The sequence below is a fragment of the Salmo salar genome, chromosome ssa10, assembly GCF_905237065.1.
Source record: "Salmo salar chromosome ssa10, Ssal_v3.1, whole genome shotgun sequence".
NCBI classification, from domain to species: domain Eukaryota; kingdom Metazoa; phylum Chordata; class Actinopteri; order Salmoniformes; family Salmonidae; genus Salmo; species Salmo salar.
Window position 1 is genome coordinate 45,087,059 of NC_059451.1, and position 24,424 is coordinate 45,111,482.

The following is a 24,424-nucleotide window of genomic DNA, read 5'->3' on the forward strand; positions in this document are numbered from 1 at the left end:
CAAAGCACCCCCTCACCCCTCACCCTTCATCACCCCCCTCACCCCTCACCCCTCCTCACCCTCTTCACTCCACTCACCCTCCCTCACCCCTCCTCACCCCTTTCCTCAACCCCCCCCACCCCTCCTCACCCCTCTCCTTACCCTCCTCACCCGTCCTCACCCCTCTCCTCACCCATTCTCACCCCCCTCCTCACCCTCCTCACCCCTCTCCTCACCCTCCCTCACCCCCCACTCCTCACCCCTCTCCTCACCCTCCTCACCTCTCCTCACACCTCTCCTCACCCACCTCTCACCCCCTTCTCACCCCCTCACCTCTTTCATCACTCCTCTCCTCACCCTCCTCACCCCTCTCCTCAACCCCCCCCTCACCCCTGCTCACCCGTCTCCTCACCCTCCTCACACCTCTCCTCACCCTCCTTACCCACCTCTCACCCTCCTCATCCCCCTCATCACCTCTTTCCTCACCCCTCCTCACACCTCTCCTCACCCTCCTCACCCCCTCTCACCCCTCACCTCTTTCCTCACCCCTCTCCTAACCCTCCTCACCCCTCGTCACCCCTCTCCTCACCCACTCTCAAGACCTCACCTCTCTCCTCACTCCTCCTTACCCCCCTCCCAGCCCTTACTGGGCTCCCGAGTGGTGCAGCGGTATAAGGCACTGCATTTCAGTGCTAGAGGAATCACTACAGACCCTGGTTTGATCCCGGGCTGTATCACAACCGGCCATGATTGGGAGTCCCATAGGGCGGAGCCCAATTGGCCCAGCATCGTCCAGGTTAAAGGAAGGTTTGGTTACACACACACATCCCCCCAACCCCAACACACATGGTTGGCTGGGGAACTGGCTTGGGAACTGTCCCTGAGGTAACACACATGGTTGGCTCGGTGACCTGTCCCTGAGGTAACACACATGGTTGGCTCGGTGACCTGTCCCTGAGGTAACACACATGATTGGCTTGGTGACCTGTCCCTGAGGTAACACACATGGTTGGCTGGGTACCTGTCCCTGAAGTAACACACATGGTTGGCTTGGTAACCTGTCCCTGAGGTAACACACATGGTTGGCTGGATACCTGTCCCTGAGGTAACACACATGGTTGGCTTGGTAACCTGTCCCTGAGGTAACAGAGCCTTCGCTTGGTCACCTGTCCCTGAGGTAACACACATGGTTGGCTTGTGACGTGCCTAGTTAAATAAAGGTTAAATACATTTTTTTAAAATAAATTACCCATCTCCTCACCCATCCTCCTCACCTCTCCTCACCCTTCTATACTACCCTTCTTCAACCCAACCCTTCCATCAACAGCCGGAGAGCATTTCCATCTGAGCTATTCCTGTGAGAGTGTTAAACACAACAGATTAAGATGCATTGCAAACATCCAAGGCTAGCATTAGCCCACTTATCTGATTAGTGTGGCCGTGCTAACACACACGATACCCCCCGAGCAGCCTGCAGCAGTGGTGCTGGGTAAGGGTCTGTGTAAGGGCCTAGGTAACCGCAGTATGAGCATCAAAGGACACTAACATGGAGGATTAGTTTCCTTCAGTTAAACCGTGTTCAGGCTGGAGTTCAGAGCTGAACGGAAGACAGAGAACCCCCCCCAAACACACACACACACACACAAGATATCAGACCACTTGGTAGAGGCGTTCGGGCAGGGGACTGACATATGGAGGGAAAGGACAGCAACGCCAGTGCTGATATTTCGATGCTTGTTTTTCACAATTTATTTCCCTACTGAGGTGTAAAATGAGAACCGTTAGAGAGTGAAATGGTGTCTCAGAGGTTGTGGTTGATTGACAGATAGCTTGTGTAATGCTAATGTTACAGTTTAAGGGTGTTTCAGCATGTTACTGTAAGTAGCAACACATAAGTCTAACCTTTAGCTCTCCACTGAAATCTGATCCCCCCCCCACACACACACACACACACACACACACACACACGTACACACACACGTACACACACACACATCTCCTCCAACCCTGCCCCACACACACCTAACTAAATCCTGTTTTTGCAAATGCTGGTGTAAGATATACCACACCTTGGACTGTGGCTGGCTCTGTCTCCCCACCCACCTCAGTAACAGGAAACAGTAAGCATGATCCATCTTAGATCCTTCCTGTTGTGGGAGGGTCACAGAGTCAGGGCTGGTCACACAATCCTCCCCATCACCACCCCAGTACAAATTGCTTACTGGGACTAATGTCATTCCTTAAAGTGGCCTGTGTACACGCTCGGTGGGGTATATTCTCAAGTTAGTTTGTGTCCTGTCAGCTCCATTCACGAGCACACACATGATTGGCTTGGTGACCTGTCCCTGAGGTAACACACATAGTTGGCTCGGTGACCTGTCCCTGAGGTAACACACATCATTGGCTTGGTGACCTGTCCCTGAGGTAACACACATGGTTGGCTCGGTGACCTGTCCCTGAGGTAACACACATGGTTGGCTCGGTGACCTGTCCCTGAGGTAACACACATGGTTGGCTCGGTGACCTGTCCCTGAGGTAACACACATGGTTGGCTCGGTGACCTGTCCCTGAGGTAACACACATGGTTGGCTGGGTACCTGTCCCTGAAGTAACACACATGGTTGGCTTGGTCACCTGTCCCTGAGGTAACACACATGGTTGGCTGGATACCTGTCCCTGAGGTAACACACATGGTTGGCTTGGGAACTGTAACACACATGGTTGGCTTGGGAACCTGTCCCTGCGGTAACACACATGGTTGGCTTGGTAACCTGTCCCTGAGGTAACAGAGCCTTTGCTTGGTCTCGTGTCCCTGAGGTAACACACATGGTTGGCTTGGGAACCTGTCCCTGAGGTAACACACATGGTTAGCTTGGTAACCTGTCCCTGAGGTAACAGAGCCTTCGCTTGATCACCTGCCCCTGAGGTAACAAACATGGTTGGCTTGGTGGCCTGTCCCTGAGGTAACACACATGGTTGGCTTGGTCAACTGTCTCTGAGGTAACACACATGTTTGGCTTGGTCACCTGTTCCTGAGGTAACACACACACACACACTTTCTCCCTCTGACTTTCTTTTCTCTGATATACACATATACTCACACACACACAGGTGTGCACACACACACACACAAACAAGCATGCACGCATACACACACGCATGCAAGCGCACACACATACACACTGACACACATGTCATTTTAAAAGAGCCTAGCTTGGCAGGTTGTGTGGCAGCAGCCAGTCTCTTTCTACCATATATGAGCTGAGAAGGTCTTCCTCAGCTGTTCGCCACAATTAACCTACTCTCTCTCTCATACGCACGCAGATACACACACACACGCACACGCACACGCACACACACACACACACACACACACACACACACACACACACACACACACACACACACACACACACACACACACACACACACACACACACACACACACGATGACTCTTCACTCTCTCCACTACTGCCCTTTCAGTGAAAGCTTACACACTGTAACCTAATATGTGTGTGGTGCAAGGTCACACGCACAGTTAAGTGCCACTGAGTGTGTGCAGCAGTTGTCTGTGATAGCTTATGTATTTGTGGATTTCAACAAACAGGCTTTTCAAATGAACATCCAAAATGAACAAATGAATCGTCATTTAGATTGTGGATGGACATTTTCCTTAACATTATATTGTGCTTTACTTAAACATTCACATTTCCAATCTCAGCATCAGTTACTGAAAATGATTCTAATAAAACAAGGAATCACAGACAGGCTTCTAGAGAGACAGAGCAGTTTCCCCCCATTTAAACTGATGGCCAGACAGAGAAGAGCCTCTCTCTCTCCTCTCTCAGGAGGTTACCCTTTGTAATAGGACATCTCAACCTTGGCTCTACGTCTGGGGCCTCCACATAAAACACTCAGGCGGCGGGAGAAAAACTCTGATGGAGAAAGAAAAATCAGTCAGCTCCCAGCTCGCTTGCCCAAATGAAAAAAGTTTGCTGTGAAGATTGAACTCCATGAGACAAGGTGTACCATTAAATCAATCTAAGCGGCATCTTCCCATCCCATTAGGGAAACTATTGGTCTCTGAGCTGCTTGGAGTTGGGCTACAGTAGTCCCTATCGGTCCCTAGACATAGCAGTCGGCTGCCTCTACTCCCTCACTCAGCTCCCCTCCCCACGGTGGGCTTGTTGGAAAAAATGAATTTATTCTCAGTGATTTACCTGACTAAATAAAGGTTAAGGAAATAAATAGAACCGAGAGTTGGATTAAAAATGACTGATGTGTTTTACTATAAATTGTATTCGGAAAGTATTCAGATCCCTTGACTTTTTCCACATTTTGTTACTTTACAGCCTTATTCTAAAATGTATTAAATTGTTTTTTCCTCATCAATCTAGACACATCTTTCCCTCGATCCTGACTAGACTTCCAGTCCCTACAGCTGCAAAACATCCCCACAACATGATGCTGCCACCACCATGCTTCACCAGAGGGTTGGTGCCAGGTTTCCTTCAGAACTGACATTCCGGCCAATGAGTTCCATCTTGGTTTCTTCAGACCAGAGAAACTTGTTTCTCATGGTCTGAGAGTCCTTTAGGTGCCTTTTTGGCAAACTCCAAGCGTGCTGTCGTGCCTTTTCCTGAGGAGTGTCTTCCATCTGGCCACTCTACCATAAATGCTTGATTGATGGAGTTCTGCAGAGATAGTTGTCCTTCTGGAAGGTTCTCCCATATCCACAGAGGAACTCTGGAGCAATGCCCTTCTCCCCCGATTGCTCAGTTTGGCCGGGAAACGAGCTCTAGGACGAGTCTTGGTGGTTCCAAACATCTTCCATTTAGAATGATGGAGGCCACTGTGTTCTTGGAAACCTTCAATGCTGCAGAAATGTTTTGGTACCCTTCCCCAGATCTGTGCCTTGACACAATCCTGTCTCAGAGCTCTATGGACAATTCCTTCAACCTCATGGCTTGGTTTTTGGTCTGACATGCACCGTCAACTGTGGGACCTTATACAGACAGGTGTGTGCCTTTCCAAATCATGTCCAATCAATTTAATTTTCCACAGGTGGACTCCAATCAAGTTGTAGAAATCTCAAGAATGATCAATGGAAACAGGATGCGTCTCATAGCAAAGAGTGAATGCTTATGTAAATAAGGTATTTATGTTTTTGTTTTAAATACATTTGCAAAAATTTCGAAAAACCTGTTTTCGCTTTGTCATTATGGGGCATTGTGAGTAGATTGATGTGTGAAAAAAATTATTTAATCCGTTTTAGAATAAGGCTGTAACATAACAAAATATGGAAAATTCAAGGGGTCTGAATACTTTACGAATATTTATACTCAACACACACTCACTCACTCACTCATTCACTCACTCACACACACATTGATGTGCACGCATAGTAGTGTAACACAAAGCTTTAACAATCCCAAACTCACTCAATCACCATTTCCAAAGTGATCTGATAGAGATATTACCTAAATGGCTGTACAAACTGGGGCTGCTAAGTAAATGCTAATATGTGTCAGAGCCTGGTGTTGGATTTATGAGTACCATCTGGTTCCTACAGCATACAGTACAATATTAGCTTACAATGTTAGCTTTGATCAGGACCTCCCTGTTCATTCTCCCCAATCACTCATCACCCTACCCAGGGAGGAATTAGCTGTGAGTTCACTTTAGCCTAATCATGTTTTTCACTGTAGCTCTACAGCCATTTGAATAGAAATGTAATTAATTTACATTCCAGCAGTACTGAATATTTATGTTTTTAAAGCATACATGATTGTGCAATTAGACACAACAGTCGTTATTAGAATTCATACATGTTGCCCGGAAATTCGATGCTTAAAAATTCCAGGACTGAATATTTATGAATATTTATGTTAATGTCATATTGTTTTATTAAAATATATGGTTTGTAATAATAATGCAATGCTTAGTCACACTTAACATGATGTAAAACATTTGGCCAGTGGATAACTAATAATAATAATAATAATGCTTAACATCCTTATCATTTATCGCCCTCCAGGTTCCCTTGGAGAGTTCATCAATGAGCTTGACGCCTTGATAAGTTCCTTTCCTGAGGATGGCTCACCTCTCACAGTTCTGGGTGACTTTAACCTCCCCACGTCTACCTTTGACTCATTCCTCTCTGCCTCCTTCTTTCCACTCCTCTCCTCTTTTGACCTCACCCTCTCACCTTCCCCCCCTACTCACAAGGCAGGCAATACGCTTGACCTCATTTTTACTAGATGCTGTTCTTCCACTAATCTCATTGCAACTCCCCTCCAAATCTCCGACCACTACCTTGTATCCTTTTCCCTCTCGCTCTCATCCAACACTTCTCACTCTGCCCCTACTCGGATGGTATTGCGCCGTCCCAACCTTCGCTCTCTCTCTCCCGCTACTCTCTCCTCTTCCATCCTATCATCTCTTCCCTCTGCTCAAACCTTCTCCAACCTATCTCCTGATTCTGCCTCCTCAACCCTCCTCTCCTCCCTTTCTGCATCCTTTGATTTTCTCTGTCCCCTATCCTCCAGGCTGGCTCGGTCCTCCCCTCCTGCTCCGTGGCTCGACGACTCACTACGAGCTCACAGAACAGGGCTCCGGGCAGCCGAGCGGAAATGGAGGAAAACTCGCCTCCCCTGCGGACCTGGCATCCTTTCACTCCCTCCTCTCTACATTCTCCTCTTCTGTCTCTGCTGCTAAAGCCACTTTCTACCACTCTAAATTCCAAGCATCTGCCTCTAACCCTAGGAAGCTCTTTGCTACCTTCTCCTCCCTCCTGAATCCTCCTCCCCCTCCCCCCCTCCTCCCTCTCTGCGGATGACTTCGTCAACCATTTTGAAAAGAAGGTTGACGATATCCGATCCTCGTTTGCTGAGTCAAACGACATCGCTGGTCCTGCTCACACTGCCCTACCCTGTGCTTTGACCTCTTTCTCCCCTCTCTCTCCAGATGAAATCTCGCGTCTTGTGACGGCCGGCCGCCCAACAACCTGCCCACTTGACCCTATCCCCTCCTCTCTCCTCCAGACCATTTCCGGAGACCTTCTCCCCTTCCTCACCTCGCTCATCAACTCATCCTTGACCGCTGGCTACGTCCCTTCCGTCTTCAAGAGAGCGAGAGTTGCACCCCTTCTGAAAAAAACCTACACTCGATCCCTCCGATGTCAACAACTACAGACCAGTATCCCTTCTTTCTTTTCTCTCCAAAACTCTTGAACGTGCCGTCCTTGGCCAGCTCTCCTGCTATCTCTCTCAGAATGACCTTCTTGATCCTAATCAGTCAGGTTTCAAGACTGGGCATTCAACTGAGACTGCTCTTCTCTGTGTCACGGAGGCTCTCCGCACTGCTAAAGCTAACTCTCTCTCCTCTGCTCTCATCCTTCTAGACCTATCGGCTGTCTTTGATACTGTGAACCATCAGATCCTCCTCTCCACCCTCTCCGAGTTGGGCATCTCCGGCGCGGCCCACGCTTGGATTGCGTCCTACCTGACAGGTCGCTCCTACCAGGTGGCGTGGCGAGAATCTGTCTCCGCACCATGCGCTCTCACCACTGGTGTCCCCAGGGCTCTGTTCTAGGCCCTCTCCTATTCTCGCTATACACCAAGTCACTTGGCTCTGTCATATCCTCACATGGTCTCTCCTATCATTGCTATGCAGACGACACACAATTAATCTTCTCCTTTCCCCCTTCTGATAACCAGGCGGCGAATCGCATCTCTGCATGTCTGTCAGACATATCAGTGTGGATGACGGATCACCAGCTCAAGCTGAACCTCGGCAAGACGGAGCTGCTCTTCCTCCCGGGGAAGGACTGCCCGTTCCATGATCTCGCCATCACGGTTGACAACTCCCTTGTCCCCTCCTCCCAGAGTGCTAAGAACCTTGGCGTGATCCTGGACAACACCCTGTCGTTCTCCACTAACATCAAGGCGGTGACCCGATCCTGTAGGTTCATGCTCTACAACATTCGCAGAGTACGACCCTGCCTCACACAGGAAGCGGCGCAGGTCCTAATCCAGGCACTTGTCATCTCCCGTCTGGATTACTGCAACTCGCTGTTGGCTGGGCTCCCTGCCTGTGCCATTAAACCCCTACAACTCATCCAGAACGCCGCAGCCCGTCTGGTGTTCAACCTTCCCAAGTTCTCTCACGTCACCCCGCTCCTCCGCTCTCTCCACTGGCTTCCAGTTGAAGCTCGCATCCGCTACAAGACCATGGTGATTGCCTACGGAGCTGTGAAGGGAACGGCACCTCCATACCTTCAGGCTCTGATCAGGCCCTACACCCAAACAAGGGCACTGCGTTCATCCACCTCTGGCCTTCTGGCCCCCCTACCTCTGAGGAAGCACAGTTCCCGCTCAGCCCAGTCAAAACTGTTCGCTGCTCTGGCACCCCAATGGTGGAACATGCTCCCTCACGACGCCAGGACAGCGGAGTCAATCACCACCTTCCGGAGACACCTGAAACCCCACCTCTTTAAGGAATACCTAGGATAGGATAAAGTAATCCTTCTAACCCCCCCCTTAAAAGATTTAGATGCACTATTGTAAAGTGGTTGTTCCACTGGATATCATAAGGTGAATGCACCAATTTGTAAGTCGCTCTGGATAAGAGCGTCTGCTAAATGACTTAAATGTAATGTAAATGTAAATAACATAATGTATTGAAGACACTGGTATTTTTAAGGCACATTTAAGGTGTCTAGGCCAAACATAATTATTTAGTAACTGTCATAAGCGTCGATGAAAGGGGACCAAAGCGCAGCTTGTTGAGTGCTCATCTTCTTTTATTAGAGTAACGTGAACACTTAAACAAAAAATAACAAACCGACAATCAAGAGTCCTGTAAGGCACACAGGCTATGCAGAAAACAACTACCCACAAGAAAAAATAGGCTGCCTAAGTATGGCTTCATTTACATTTTAGTCATTTAGCAGACGCTCTTATCCAGAGCAACTTACAGTAGTGAATGCATACATTTCATGATTTAAAAAAAAAAAAAATTGTACTGGCCCCCCATGGGAATCAAACCCACAACCCTGGCGTTGCACACACCATGCTGGCGTTGCAAACAACTAACGACACCTGCCTCTGATTGGAAACCATACTCGGCCACACAAAGAAAAACTAACATAGAAAATGAAAACTAGAACATATCCCCTGGAAACAAACAAACCCCAAAACACACAAAAACAACACCCCCTGCCACGCCCTGACCAACTACAATGACAAATGACCCTTTTTACTGGTCAGGACGTGACAGTAACATTGAAAAAAGCCACATAATTATAAAACAACCAATAATTGGTTGTACAATGGCTCAGTGAGAGAAAATAGTGAACTTTGCTAAGAATTTCCTCCAATCTATCTGTCCAAACAAGTTTATTTTAGCATCCATCTTCTTGGTCTTAGCTTCAGGTCTAACATTGATGTCTAATACCATTTGATGAAACGCTAAAGATTTCCCATTACATATCCTAAACCAGTCACTGGCTAATTGGCGTGTTAGAGTCAGATTTACAGCTTCTCTCCTTTCCTTTCTGTCTTTGTGTCTGTAGCCCCACCCGCCAGTCTCAGAACGGCTGTATGTTATGATCCCGTGTCAGCGAAATCAATCCTTATATATTTTAAGGTTCAGATTTTGATTTCATGAGTCTACAGGGAAACGGCTCTATAGCGAAAATTACTATTCTACCCTTTTTGTCTTCCATCTGCTGTCCTATTGATTGTCTCTCTCCCCCTCGCTCTCTCATTCTCTCTCTATCCCTCTCCCTCTCCCTCTCTCTCTCTTGTTTCCACGCTCCCTTGCTCCCCAGTGGTGACCCCAGGCCTGTTGTCTGCTGGCTGGCTAGCGCTGAGCACTGAAGACATAGTTGAGTCAAAAAATGCTAACTAGAGTCGGTGATCTGTCTCAATGTGTCTCCTCTCCGTTAGCGAGCTCTGATAATTGTCTTGTTGCATGTCATGGTAGTGGTGGTGGTGGTAGTAATGGTGGTAGTGTGTGATGGTGGTGGTAGTGGTTGAAATGGTGATGGTAGTATTGTTGGTAGTGGTAGTGGTAGTGGTGGTAGTGGTAGTGGTGGTGGTGGTGGTAGTGGTGGTGGTGGTAGTGGTGGTGGTGGTAGTAGGTGTGGTAGTAGTGGTGGTGGTAGTGGTGGTGGTGGTAGCGGTAGTAGTGGTGGTGGTAGTAATGGTGGTAGTGGTAGTGGTGGTTGGTAGTGGTGGTGGTAGTGGTAGTAGTGGTGGTGGTGGTAGTGGTAGTAGTTGTTGTAGTGGTGGTAGTGGTAGTGGTGGTGGTGGTAGTAGTAGTGGTAGTAGTGGTGGTAGTGGTGGTGGCAGTGGTAGTAGTAATGGTGATGGTAGTATTGGTGGTAGTGGTGGTGGTAGTATTGGTGGTAGTGGTAGTGCTGGTGGTGGTGGTGGTAGTAGTAGTAGTAGTAGTGGTGGTGGTGGTGGTAGTAGTTGGTGTAGGGGTGGTGGTGGTGGTAGTGGTAGGGGTAGTAGTGGTGTTAGTGGTGGTGGTAGTAGTAGTGGTGGTGGTGGTAGTGCCGGTGGTAGTAGTGGTGGTAGTAGAAGTGATGGTCGTAGTGGTTGTGGTAGAGGAAGTGGTTGTGTTTGTGGTAGTGGTAGTAGTGATGGTAGTTCTGGTAGTAGTGGTGGTAGTGGTGGGGGTGGTGGTGGTATTGGTGGTGGTGGTGGTGGTGGCTGTAGTGGTGGTGGTAGTGGTAGTAGTGGTGCTGGTAGTGGTGGTAGTGGTGGTGCTGGACGTAATGGTAATAGTGGTGGTAGTGGTAGTAATGGTGGAAGTGGTAGTGGTGATGGTGGTGTTAGTGGTGCTGGTTGAGGTAGTGGTGGTGTTAGTGCTGGTTGTAGTAGTAGTGGTGGTAGTGGTGGTAGTTTTGGTGGTGGTAGTTTTGGTAGTGGTGGTGGTAGTGGTGGTGGTGGTCAAGGGTCCCGTGTGTCTCAGTTGGTAGAGCATGGTGTTTGCAACGCCAGGGTTTTGGGTTCGATTCGCACGGGGGACCAGTACAAAAAAAGAAAAATGTATGAAATGTATGCACTCACTACTGTAAGTCGCTCTGGATAAGAGCGTCTGCTAAATGACTAAAATGTAGTGGTGGTGGTAGTATTGTTGGTTGTTGTGATGTGGGGGTGGTAGTGGTGGTAGTTGTTTTAGTGGTGATGGTGGTAGTGGTGGTGGTAGTGCTGGTGGTTGTGGTATTAGTAGTAATAGTGGTGATGGTAGCAGTGGTAGTAGTGGTGGTGGTAGTAGTGGTGGCGGTAGTGCTGGTGGTTGTGGTATTAGCAGTAATAGTGGGGATGGTAGCAGTGGTAGTAGTAGTAGTGCTGGTGGTTGTGGTATTAGTAGTCATCGTGGTGATGGTAGTAGTGGTAGTAGTAGTAGTAGTGGTAGTAGTAGTAGTAGTGGTGGTGGTGGTAGAGGTGGTAGTGGTGGTACTAGCGCTGGTGGTGGTAGTCGTGGTGGTATTGGTGGTGGTGATAGTGGTGATGGTAGTGGTGGTGGTAGTGGTGGTGGTGGTGGTGGTGGTAGTAGTAGTGGTAGTAGTGGTGGTGGTGGTAATGGTAGTAGTTGTTGTAGTGGTGGTGGTGGTAGTGGTGGTGGTAGTGGTAGGGGTAGTAGTGGTGTTAGTGATGGTAGGGGTTGTGGTAGGGGTAGTGCTGGTGGTAGTGGTGGTGGTAGTAGTAGTGGTAGTAGTGGTGGTGGTAGGGGTGGTGGTGGTAGTGGTAGTAGTGGCGGTGGTGGTAGTGGTGGTAGTAGTGGTGTTAGTGATGGTAGTGGTTGTGGTTGTAGTGGTGGTGGTAGGGGTGGTAGTGGTGGTAGTGGTGGAAGTTGTGGTAGTTGTGGTAGTAATGGTGGTGGTGGTGGTAGTGGTGGTGGTGGGTGGTGGTGGTGGCAGTGTTGTGGTCGTTGTGGTAGTGGTAGTAATGGTGGAAGTGGTTGTGGTGATGGTTTTTATAGTATTGTTGGTCGTTGTGATGGTGGTGGTGGTGGTAGTAGTAGTGATGGTGGTGGTGGTGATGGTAGTGGTGTTAGTGGTGGTGGTAGAAGTGGTGGTTGTGGTGGTGGTAGAAGTGGTGATTGTGGTGGTGGTGGTGGTAGTTGTGGTGGTAATGCTGGTTGTTGTGGTGTTAGTAGTAATGGTGGTGGTGGTAGCAGTGGTAGTAGTGGTAGTAGTGGTTGTGGTGGTGGTGGTATTAGTGTTGGTGGTGGTGGTATTAGTGTTGGTGGTGGTAGTCGTGCTGGTATTGGTGGTGGTGATAGTGGTGCTAGTAGTGGTGGTGGTAGGGGTAGTATTGGTGATGGTAGTGCTGGTGGTGGTAGGGGAAGTAGTGGCGTTATTGATGGTAGTAGTGGTGGTAGCGGTGGTGGTAGTGATAGTAGTGGTGGTAGTAGCGGTTGTTGTGGGGGTAGTGGTGGTGGTTGTAGTGGTGGTGGTAGGGGTGGTGGAAGAGGTTGTTGTGGTGTTAGTGGTAGTGGTAGTTGTGGTGGTAGTATTGGTAGTGGTAGTGGAAGTTGTGGTAGTAATACTGGTAGTGGTGGTGGTGGTAGTGGTAGAGGTGGTGGTAGTAGTAATGGTTGTAGTGGTGGTTGTAGTAGTAGTGGTGGTGGTGGTGGTGGTAGTGGTAGTAGTGTTAGTAGTGGTGGGGGGTGGTAGTGATAATAGTGGTGATAGTGGTGGTTGCAGTGCTGGTGGTTGTGGTGGTAGTGGTAGTAGTGGTAGTAGTAGTGGTGGTGGTGGTGGTATTGGTGGTCGTGGTAGTGGTAGTAGTGGTAGTGGTAGTTGTGGTGGTAGTAGTAGTGGTAATGGTGGTGTTGGTGGTGGTAGTGCTGGTGATGGTGGTAGTGATGGTGTTGGTAGTGATAGTGGTGGTGGTATTAATGGTGGCAATGGTGGTGGTGATGGTGGTGGTTGTGGTAGTTAGGGTGATGGTAGTGGTGTTAATGCTAGTGTTGTTAGTGGGGGTGGTAGTAGTGGTGGTAGTGGTGGTGATGGTAGTGGGAGTGGTGGTAGATGTAGTGGTGGTGTTAGTGGTGGTGGTAGTAGTGGTGGTGGTGGTAGTGCTGGTGGTGGTAGTGGTTGTAGCGGTGATGGTGGTATTGTTGATGGTAGAGGAAGTGGTTGTTGTAGTGCTGGTGGTTGTAGTGGTGGTGTTCATTGTGGTGTCGGTAGTGGAAATAGATTTTGTAGTGGTGGTGGTAGTAGTGGTAGTGGTGGCAGTAGTGCTGGTGGTTGTTGTAGTGCTAGTGGAAGTGGGGGTGGTTGTAAAGGTTGGTGGTGCTGATGGTGGTGGTGGTTGTGCTGGTAGTGGTGGTGGTAGGGATAACAGTGGTGGTGGTAGGGGTAGTAGTGGTGTTCGTAGTGCTGGTGGTTGTGGTGGTGGTAGTAATGGTGGTGGTGGTAGCGGTGGTAGTAGTGGTAGTAGTGGTGTGGTAGTGGGGGTAGTGATAGTTTTAGGAGTGGTAGTAGGTGTAGTAGTGGTAGTAATGGTGGTAGTAGCAGTGGTCGTGGTGGTGGTGCTAGTTGTAGTGGTGGTGGTAGTAATGGTGGCAGTGGTAATGGTGGTGGTGGTGGGATGTGTGGTAATGGTGGTGGTGTTGTTGGTGGTAGTGGTGGTGGTGGTGGTGGTGGTAGTAGTAGTGGTGGTAGTGGTGGTGATGGTAGTGGTGTTAGTGGTGCTGGTAGTATTCATGGTAGTGGTGGTGGTAGAGGTTGTAGTGGTGTTAGTTGTGGTGGTAGTAGTGGTGGTTGAGGAAGTAGTGGTGTTAGTGCTGGTGGTGTTAGTGGTAGTGGTAGTTGTGGTGATAGTATTTGTAGTGGTAGTGGTGGTGGTGGTTGTAGTAGTCGTGGTAGTAATATTGATGGTTGTGGTAGTGGTGGTGGTGGTTGTAGTAGTCGTGGTAGTAATATTGGTGGTAGTGGTGGTGGTAGTGGTAGAGGTGGTGCTAATGGTTGTAGTAGTAGTGGTGGTGGTGGTAGTGGTGGTAGTGGTAGTAGTGGTAGGGGTGGTGGTAGTGGTAGTGGTGTTGTTGGTGGTGATAGTGCTGGTCATAGTGGTGATGGTCGTGTTAGTGGTAGTAGTAGAGGTGGTGGTAGTTGTCATTGTTGTGATGGTGGTGGTGGTGGTAGTGATTGTGTTGGTAGTGGTAGTGGTGGTGGTATTATTGGTGGTAGTTGTAGTGGTGATGGTGGTGGTATTGGTAGTTAGTGGTGGTGGTAGTAGTGGTGGTGGTGGTAGTGCTGGTGGTGGTAGTGGTGGTAGTAGCAGTGATGGTGGTATTGTTAATGGTAGAGGAAGTGGTGGTGGTAGTGCCATTGGCTGTAGTGATGGTGGTCGTTGTGGTGGTGGTAGTGGAAGTAAAATAATTTGTGGTGGTGGTAGTAGTGTTTATAGTGGTAGTGCTGGTGGAAGTGGTGGTGGTCGTGGTAGTAGTAGTAGTAGTGGTGGTGGTAGTAGTTGTGGTGTTGGTGTTTGTGGTGGTAGTGGTGGTGGTGGTATTAATGGTGGTAGCGGTAGTAGTGATGATGGTGGTAATGGTAGTAAGGTTTGTGGTTGTATTGGTGGTAGTTGTGACGGTGGTGGTGGTGGTGGTAGTATTAGTGGTGGTAGTGGTGGAGATGGTAGTGGTGTTAGTGGTGGTGGTGGTGATAGTGTTGGGGGTAATGGTTGGGGTGGTGGTGGTGATGGTGTTAGTGGTGATGGTGGTAGTGGTGGTAGTAGTGGTAGTTGTGGTAGTTGTGGTGGAATTGGTAGTAGTGGTAGTAGTGGTGGTGGTGATACTGGTGGTGATGGTGGTGGTGGTAGTGGTAGTAGTGGTGACGGTGGTGGTGGTGGTAATGGTAGTAGTAGTGGTAGTGGTGGTGGTTGTTGTGATCGTGGTAGTGGTATTGGTGGTGGTAGTGGTAGTAGTAGTGATAGTAGTAGTAGTGGTGGTAGTGTTAGTAGTCGTGGTGGTGGTAGTTGTGGTGGTAGTAGTGGTAGTGATAGTGGTGGTGGTGGTGGTGTGTTGGTGGTGGTTGTTGTAGTGTGGTAGTGGTAGTAGTGGTGGTATCGGTGGTGGTACTGCTGGTGGTATTAGTGGTGGTGGTGGTAGTGCTGGTGGTGGTAGTTTTGTTGGTGGTGGTAGTGCTGGTGGTATTAGTAGTGGTGGTGGTGGTAGTGCTGGTGGTGGTGGTGGTAGTTTTGGTGGTGGTGGTGGTGGTAGTGCTGGTGGTATTAGTAGTGGTGGTGGTGGCGGTAGTGCTTGTGGTATTAGTAGTGGTGGTGGTGGTAGTGCTGGTGGTGGTGGTGGGTGTGGTGATGGTGGTATTGGTGGTGGTGGTGTCAATGGTAGTGTTGGTGGTGGTTGTAGTGGTGGTAGTACTGGTGGTGGTAGTGGTGGTATCGGTGGTGGTGGTGGTGTTGGGTGTGGTGGTGGAAAGGGTGGTTTTGGTGGTGGTAGTGCTGGTGGTGGTGGTGGTAGTGGTAGTGGTTGTAGTGGTAGTGGTGGTGGTGGTAGTGGTGGTGGTGGTGTTGGTGATGCTGGTGGTGGTAGTGGTGGGGGTGGTGGTAGTGGTAGTAGTGGTGGTGGTGGTAGTGGTGGTTGTGGTGGTAGTGGCAGTGGTGGGAGTAGTGGTAATAGTGGTGGTGGTGTTAGTTGTGGTGGTGGTGGTGGTGGAGAAGAGCGACAGAAAGTTTAGCTTTTGACTGTAGAGAGAGATACTGGGAAGAGAGAGGCTGGGTCATTTTAGTCAAATAGCAGAAGCTCTTAACCAGAGCGACTTATATTTAGTGCATTCATCTTACGATAGCTAGGTTGGACCACCAAATATCACAGTCGTAGTGAATACATTTTTTCCTCAATAAAAAAGTTATCAGCAAAGTCAGTGCTAGTACCTATAGGACGATTGTAGGCTAACTTGCACTTTTAATCCAATTTGCTCATTTATTTAGACTTCATGACCAGTGATATCCATATGGTATTGTATTATTTTACAAATATTATGTTACTACTCAATGCCCACTATACCCTAAAACCGACATTAGTTTCCTCATTCAAAAAAATTTCTTGAGTTATTGTGACATTCACTACATGACAAAGGTATGTGGACACCTACTCGTCGAACATCTCATTCCAAAATCATGGGCATTAACATGGAGTTGGTCCCCCATTTGCTGCTATAACAGCCTCCACTCTTCTGGGAAAGCTTTCCACTAGATGTTGGAACATTGCTGTGGGGACTTGCTTCCATTCAGCCACAAGAGCATTAGTGAGGTCGGGCACTGGTGTTGTGCGATTAGGCCTGGTTCACAGTTGCCGTTTTAATTCATACCAAAGGTTTGAGGTCAGGGCTCTGTGCAGCTCAGTCAAGTTCTTTGACACCGATCTCGACAAACCATTTCTGTATGGACCTCGGTTTGTGCATGTGGGCATTGTCATGCTGAAACAGGAAAGGGCCTTCCCCAAACTGTTGCCACAAGGTTGGAAGCACAGAATCGTCTAGAATGTCATTGTATGCTGTAGTGTTAAGACGATTATTCCTCCTCCACCAAACTTTACAGTTGGCCCTATGTATTCGGGCAGGTAGCGTTCTCCTGGCATCCCTCGAATCCAGATTCGTCCGTCAGACTGCCAGATGGTGAAGCGTGATGTATCACTCCAGAGAACGCGTTTTCACTGCTCCAGATTCAAATGGCGGTGGGCTTTAAACCACTCCGCCGACACTTGGTATTTCGCATGGTGATCTTAGGCTTGTATGTGGCTGCTCGGCCACAGAAACCCATTTCATGAAGCTCCCAAAGAGCAGTTCTTGTGCTGACATTGCTTCCAGAGTAACGAGTGTTGCAACCGAGGACAGATGATTTTTACACGCTACGCGCTTCAGCACTCGGCGGTCCTGTTCTGTGAGCTTGTGTGGCCTACTACTTCGGGGCTGAGCCGTTGTTGTTCCTAGGCATTTCCACTTCACAATAACTGCACTTACAGTTGACCGGGGCAGCTCTTGCAGGGCAAAAATTTGATGAACTGACTTGTTGGAACGGTGGCATCATATGACGGTGCCACGTTTAAAGTCACTGAGCTCTTCATTAAGGTCATTCTACTGCCAATATTTGTCTATGGGGATTGCATGGCTGTGTGCACGATTGTAAACACTCGTCAGCAATTGGTGTGACTGAAATAGCCAAATCCACTAATTTGAAGGGTGTCCACATACTTGTATATATAGTGTAGATCATTCTGCTAGACCAATTGAGCAAACATGCTAAATACTCTGGTGTTTGTCAACACTAAAGGATTATTTATACTTGGTGTCTGTCAACAATAAAGGAGTCTTTATACTCTGGTGTCTCATCAATAAAGGATTATTTATACTTTGTGTCTGTCAACAATAAATTATTATTTATACTTTGTGTGTCAGGCGGCTCAAGGAAGCAGGAGGGGTGAAGTCAAGCGCAGGAGACACAAGTCCGTGAACACACGTTTAATAGGTATCCACTCTTGTCCAAAAACTAGGTAGGGCAGGGCGACAATACAAAAGCCCAAAATACCAGCCCGCACACAATGTAGGGACGCAGCCCACAATATACTCTGCAAAACCCACAGGCAGAGGGAAACACCTGTTCCCCAGACGAATCGTCCTGACGTAAAATAATCACACACAAAAACCAAACCTACATAGCAAGACTAAATCCCCCCCCCACTAATGAACTAATACAAAACAGGTGCGTACCTAACCTAGACCTAACCAACAGAAAATGAAACAGAGGATCGGTGGCAGCTAGTAGGCCGGCAACGACGACCGCCGAGCGCCGCCCGGGTGAGGAGGGGCGCCACCTTCCGCGGATGTCGTGACAATGTGTCTGTCAACAATAAATTATTATTTATACTTGGTGTCCATCAACAATAAAGGATTCTTTATACTTTGTGTCTGTCAACAATAAAGGACCTCTGACCTGCAGTCTGTGTGTTATAGTGTGCCACTGTAGTGTTTGACTCAATTAGAATTCATGTAGTGGGGGAGCAGACATCTGCTGATGTAGAAAGGGTTTTATAAATACATTTGATTGATTGATTGAGCTGTAAGCAGAGATTGTTGAGATGAAGGGATAGACAGGGGGATAAAGTGATGGAGAGAGAAAGAGACAGACAGAGTGAGGGAGGGAGAGTACAAGAGACAGACAGCGTGAGGGAGGGTCAGACGGACAGCGTGAGGGAGGGACAGACAGCGTGAGGGAGGGACAGACAGACAGCGTGAGGGAGGGTCAGACAGACAGACAGACAGACAGACAGACAGACAGACAGACAGACAGACAGACAGACAGACAGACAGACAGACAGACAGACAGACAGACAGACAGACAGACAGACAGACAGACAGACAGACAGACAGACAGACAGACAGACAGATAGATAGATCAAGAAGGGCATTCTATGCCATCAAAAGGAACATAAAATTCAACATACCAATCAGGATCTGGCTAAAAATACTTAAATCAGTTATAGAACCCATTGTCCTTCATGGTTGTGAGGTCTGGGGCCCGCTCACCAACCAAGAATAAACAAAATACGACAAACACCAAATTGAGACTCTGAGACTCTGCAGAATTCTGCTAAAATATCCTCCGCGTACAACGTAGAACACGAAATAATGCATGCAGAGCAGAATTAGGCCGAAACCCGCTAATTATCAAAATCCAGAAAAGAGCCGTTAAATTCTACAACCACCTAAAAGGAAGCGATTCCCAAACCTTCCATAACAAAGTCATCACCTACAGAGAGATGAACCTGGAGAAGAGTCTCCTAAGCAAGTTGGTCCTGGGGCTCTGTTCACAAACACACCCCACAGAGCCCCAGGACAGCAACACAATTAGACCCAACCAAATCATGAGAAAACAAAAAGATAATTACTTGACCCATTGGAAAGAATTAACAAAAAACTGAGCAAACTAGAATGCTATTTGTGCATAAACAGAGAGTACACAGTGGCAGAATACCTGACCACTGTGACTGACCCAAACTTAAGGAAAGTTTTGCCTATGTACAGACTCAGTGAGCATATCCTTGCTATTGAGAAAGGCTGCACACTGCCTACAAAATGAGGTGGAAACTGAGCTGCACTTCCTAACCTCCTGCCAAATGTATGACCATATTAGAGACACATATTTCCCTCAGATTACACAGATCCACAAAGAATTCAAAAACAAACCCAATTTTGATAAACTCCCATATCTACTGGGTGAAATACCAGTGTGCCATCACATCAGCAAGATTTGTGACCTGTTGCCACAAGAAAAGGTCAACCAGTGAAGAACAAACACTATTGTAAATACAACCCATATTTATGCTTATTTATTTTCCCTTTTGTACTTTAACCATTTGTACATTGTTACAACACTGTATATATACATAATATGACATTTGTGATGTCTTTATTCTTTTGGAACTTATGTGAGTGTTATTTTTACTGTTCATTATTATTGTTTATTTCACTTTTGTATATTATCTACTTCATTTGCTTTGGCAATGTTAACATATGTTTCCCATGCCAATAAAGCTCCTTGAATAGAATAGATAGATAGATAGATAGATAGATAGATAGATAGATAGATAGATAGATAGATAGATAGATAGATAGATAGATAGATAGATAGATAGATAGATAGATAGATAGATAGATAGATAGATAGATAGATAGATAGATAGATAGATAGATAGATAGATAGATAGATAGATAGATAGATAGATGTGTCCATAATGATGAGTGGATTCATATGAAGAGTCTTGAAGATCTCTTCATTTGTCAGTACCTGAAGTGTCTGTGTGTGTGTGTGTGTGTGTGTGTGTGTGTGTGTGTGTGTGTGTGTGTGTGTGTGTGTGTGTGTGTGTGTGTGTGTGTGTGTGTGTGTGTGTGTGTGTTCTCTGATTGCCGTTCGGGTGAAAAAAAGGGGTTCTGAATTCAATCAGCCGGTGACAAGGTTAGGGAGCACAGCACACGCCACCCTGTTCTCCATCAGAATCTGCCTGTATGTCACTGGGAATTCACACTGGGGCAGATGTACAGAGCAGTGGGGATTCACACTGGGGGAGATGTACAGAGCAGTGGGGATTCACACTGGGGGAGATGTACAGAGCAGTGGGGATTCACACTGAGGCAGATGTACAGAGCAGTGGGGATTCACACTGGGGGAGATGTACAGAGCAGCGGGGATTGAGACTAGGGGAGACGTACAGAGCAGTGGAGATTCACACTGGGGGAGATGTACAGAGCAGTGGGGATTGAGACTAGGGGAGATGTACAGAGCAGTGGGAATTGAGACTAGGGGAGATGTACAGAGCAGGGGGGATTGAGACTAGGTGAGATGTACAGAGCAGTGGGGATTGAGACTAGGGGAGATGTACAGAGCAGTGGAAATTCACACTGGGGGAGATGTACAGAGCAGTGGGGATTGAGACTAGGGGAGATGTACAGAGCAGTGGGGATTGAGACTAGGGGAGATGTACAGAGCAGTGGGGATTGAGACTAGGGGAGATGTACAGAGCAGTGGGGATTGAGACTAGGGGAGATGTACAGAGCAGTGGGGATTGAGACTAGGGGAGATGTACAGAGCAGTGGGGATTCAGACTAGGGGAGATGTACAGAGCAGTGGGGATTCACACTGGGGGAGACGTACAGAGCAGTGGGGATTCACACTGGGGGAGATGTACAGAGCAGTGGGGATTGAGACTGGGGAAGATGTACAGAGCAGTGGGGATTGAGACTAGGGGAGACGTACAGAGCAGTGGGGATTGAGACTAGGGGAGATGTACAGAGCAGTGGGGATTGAGACTGGGGAAGATGTACAGAGCAGTGGGGATTGAGACTAGGGGAGATGTACAGAGCAGTGGGGATTGAGACTAGGGGAGATGTACAGAGCAGTGGGGATTGAGACTGGGGAAGATGTACAGAGCAGTGGGGATTGAGACTGGGGGAGAGGAGTGGTACAAAGCAGTGTCTCAATGTCCCCCAGCTTCATACATCACACACACCTCACTACAGACACAGATATAGACAGAGATAAACACAGAGATATACAGACCTCAACATTTTTGTAGTGAAACTAACACTGATAGAAAAATAACCTCAATGTTGACAATTATCTGTCATTGTAATTTAAAGCAATCATTTAAAAAATATATGCACAGATAAACATAATCTGTATTTAGCTGAGTGCACGCTTTCTTTTGTACAATAATACACTATTGTTCCATAAAACCACAAGTAACATTTAACTGTTTAGGATTAGCCCTGGAGGACTTAAGGCCAAACAGTAAACTAATGTTCTAGCTGGAACTGCCGACTAAGTGGCTGGGACAAGGATGTCCTGACCCCAGTGCCCTCCCCACCAGTCCCCCTAACAGCTTTGGCCCCTGGGTCAGCTCAATTTCCCCCACTGCTGAGTGGTCATTACCAGCCTGGGCTTTGATAAATGCTCACGGCTGCTCAGCGCGGAGTGCAGCATGGCCCAACAGACCAGCCCCATACAGAGAGTTAGGAGGGATAGAGAGAAGGGAGGAGGGAGAGAAGATGAGGGAGAGAGAGAGAGAGGGAAGGAAGGAAGGAAGGAAGGAAGGAAGGAAGGAAGGAAGGAAGGAAGGAAGGAAGGAAGGAAGGAAGGAAGGAAGGAAGGAAGGAAGGAAGGAGAGAGAGAGGGAGAGCCAGGCAGCCCCCCAACCAACCAGCCAGCAACTCAGCCACCCAGTCACCCACCCAGCCACCCAGCCACCTAGACACCAACCCACCCACCCACCCAGCCAGCCAGCCAGCCAGCCAGCCAGTCAGCCAGCCAGCTGCCCAACCACCCAGCTACCCAGCCAGCCACCCAGCCAGCCACCCAAATAGCCAGGGAAGAGAAGGAAGGAAGGAAGGAAGGAAGGAAGGAAGGAAGGAAGGAAGGAAGGAAGGAAGGAAGGAAGGAAGGAGAGAGGGAGAGCCAGGCAGCCCCCCAACCAACCAGCCAGCAACTCAGCCACCCAGTCACCCACCCACCCAGCCAGCCAGCCAGCCACCCAGCCACCTAGACACCAACCCACCCACCCAGCCAGCCAGCCACCCAGCCACCTAGACACCAACCCACCCAGCCAGCCAGCCAGCCAGCAAGCCGCCCAACCACCCAGCTACCCACCCAGCCAGCCACCCAGCCACCCAGTCACATACCCAGCCACTCACCCACCCACCCCACCCAGCCAGCCACCCAAACAGCCAGTCAGCCACCCAGCCACCCAGACACCAAGCCAGCCAGTCAGTCAGTCAGGTTGTCAGTCAGTCAGCTACACTACCACTAGATAAATAGGCCCCGGACCCCTGCATGCCTGCACCCGCACACGGCCCTGGCGTTACCTAGCAACAGCACCTCTTTCATTCCCACTCAGAGAGCGAGAGACCGAGGGAGAAAGAGATGGAGGAGGCAGTGTGGAGTAAAAACAAATCAGATGGGGATTGTTACAGACCCTGCCTTTCTCTCTCTCTCTCTCTCTCTCTCTCTCTCTCTCTCGTTCTCTTTGTCTCGTTGCCCCTATCAGCTGCAACCTACTCCCCTGAGACAATGGTGATGAAAACCTCTGAATGCAATCATCTCACATTTTCCAAACACATTGACCGCTGAAGGGGATAGTCTGAAGATGCAGAGCACTTGGTTTTGAGAGATTCTCTTAGCTACTATATATAGGGTCTGCTTCCTAGGTCTTCTCCACTTAGTTTTACCCATAAAAATAGAATTACTAGAACATCTAGAATTTTGGAATTTATAGTCATTCAAATTCTATGGTTTTACCTCATTTTATGGTCTGCCTAGGTCTTCCCGCTAAATGTTAACCGCCAAGTTGGCGACAACGGGTAATTCAATGTCCTTAAAATACCTAAAATAGTAAACGCCTTGTAAAATAAGTAACGTTGAACCCACACTGCCCGGTTTGCATGGGCACTAATGTAAATAGATTTACTTTGATAAAATTATGGTTTAAAAAAGGCAAATGTATTTGTATGGTTGTGTGTAAACAGGCAGAATCATTGTTGGAGTTGCAGCAAGGTGCCAACAGGCAGTTTTAATGGGATTAGACTGAGATACAATAAAGTGAAGCATAGGGTGAGAGTTAGGTTGCATTAAAGGAAAGGCTGGGTAGGGTGAACTCCAGGGGAGGCTGGGTAGGGTGAACACCAGTAGGGTGAACACCAGGGGAGACTGGGTAGGGTGAACACCAGGGGAAGCTGGGTAGGGTGAACACCAGGGGAGGCTGGGTAGAAAAACTCCAGGGGAGGCTGGGTAGGGTGAACACCAGGGGAGGCTGGGTAGGGTAAACTCCAGGGGAGGCTGGGTAGGGTAAACTCCAGGGGAGGCTGGGTAGGGTGAACACCAGGGGAGGCTGGGTAGAAAAACTCAGGGGAGGCTGGGTAGGGTGAACACCAGGGAGGCTGTAGGGTGAACACCAGGGGAGGCTGGGTAGGAAAACTCCAGGGGAGGCTGGGTAGGGTGAACACCAGGGGAGGCTGGGTAGGGTGAACACCAGGGGAGGCTGGGTAGGGTGAACACCAGGGGAGGCTGGGTAGGGTGAACACCAGTAGGGTGAACACCAGGGGAGACTGGGTAGGGTGAACACCAGGGGAGGCTGGGTAGGGTGAACACCAGGGGAGGCTGGGTAGGGTGAACACCAGGGGAGGCTGGGTAGGGTGAACTCCAGGGGAGGCTGGGTAGGGTGAACACCAGGGGAGGCTGGGTAGGGTGAACACCAGGGGAGGCTGGGTAGGGTGAACTCCAGGGGAGGCTGGGTAGGGTGAACACCAGGGGAGGCTGGGTAGGGTGAACACCAGGGGAGGCTGGGTAGGGTGAACTCCAGGGCCACAGGAGGTAGGGTGTGGTCACACAATCCAGACAGGGAGTAGGCCTCTGGGAACCTCAGAGAACCTCAGTCTAGAGTTACAGCCTGGCATTAAAGACTAGACGTAACATAATAAATGCAAATCTGTGACATTCAAATTAGTATGACGTTACGTTTGGTATGATTACATAAGGGACAACCTTAACCCCTAATCTTAACCGCTAACCCCTAGGCTAGCTAACGTTAGCCACCTAGCCACCTAGCTAACGTTAACCACCTAGCCATCATACTCATTTGAGTGTCAAAGATTGACTTTTACTATGTTACGTCTACCCCTGAGTACAGATTGAGTGTTAGGCTCCTACCCCAATGTGTGTCACTCTGGCTGGGCAGAGACGGCTGTGTGATTGGGGGAGTATGGGGCTCCAGGGGCCATCTTTCCCCCAGTGTGGGTAAACAACTCCACGCCCAATGGAAACAGAGACGATGGGAAGACGATGGGATGGGAGGCTGGTTGTGGTCTGTTTATGGGTCCCTTATGTACTGTGTTTACAGACCACACAAAGAGAAGAG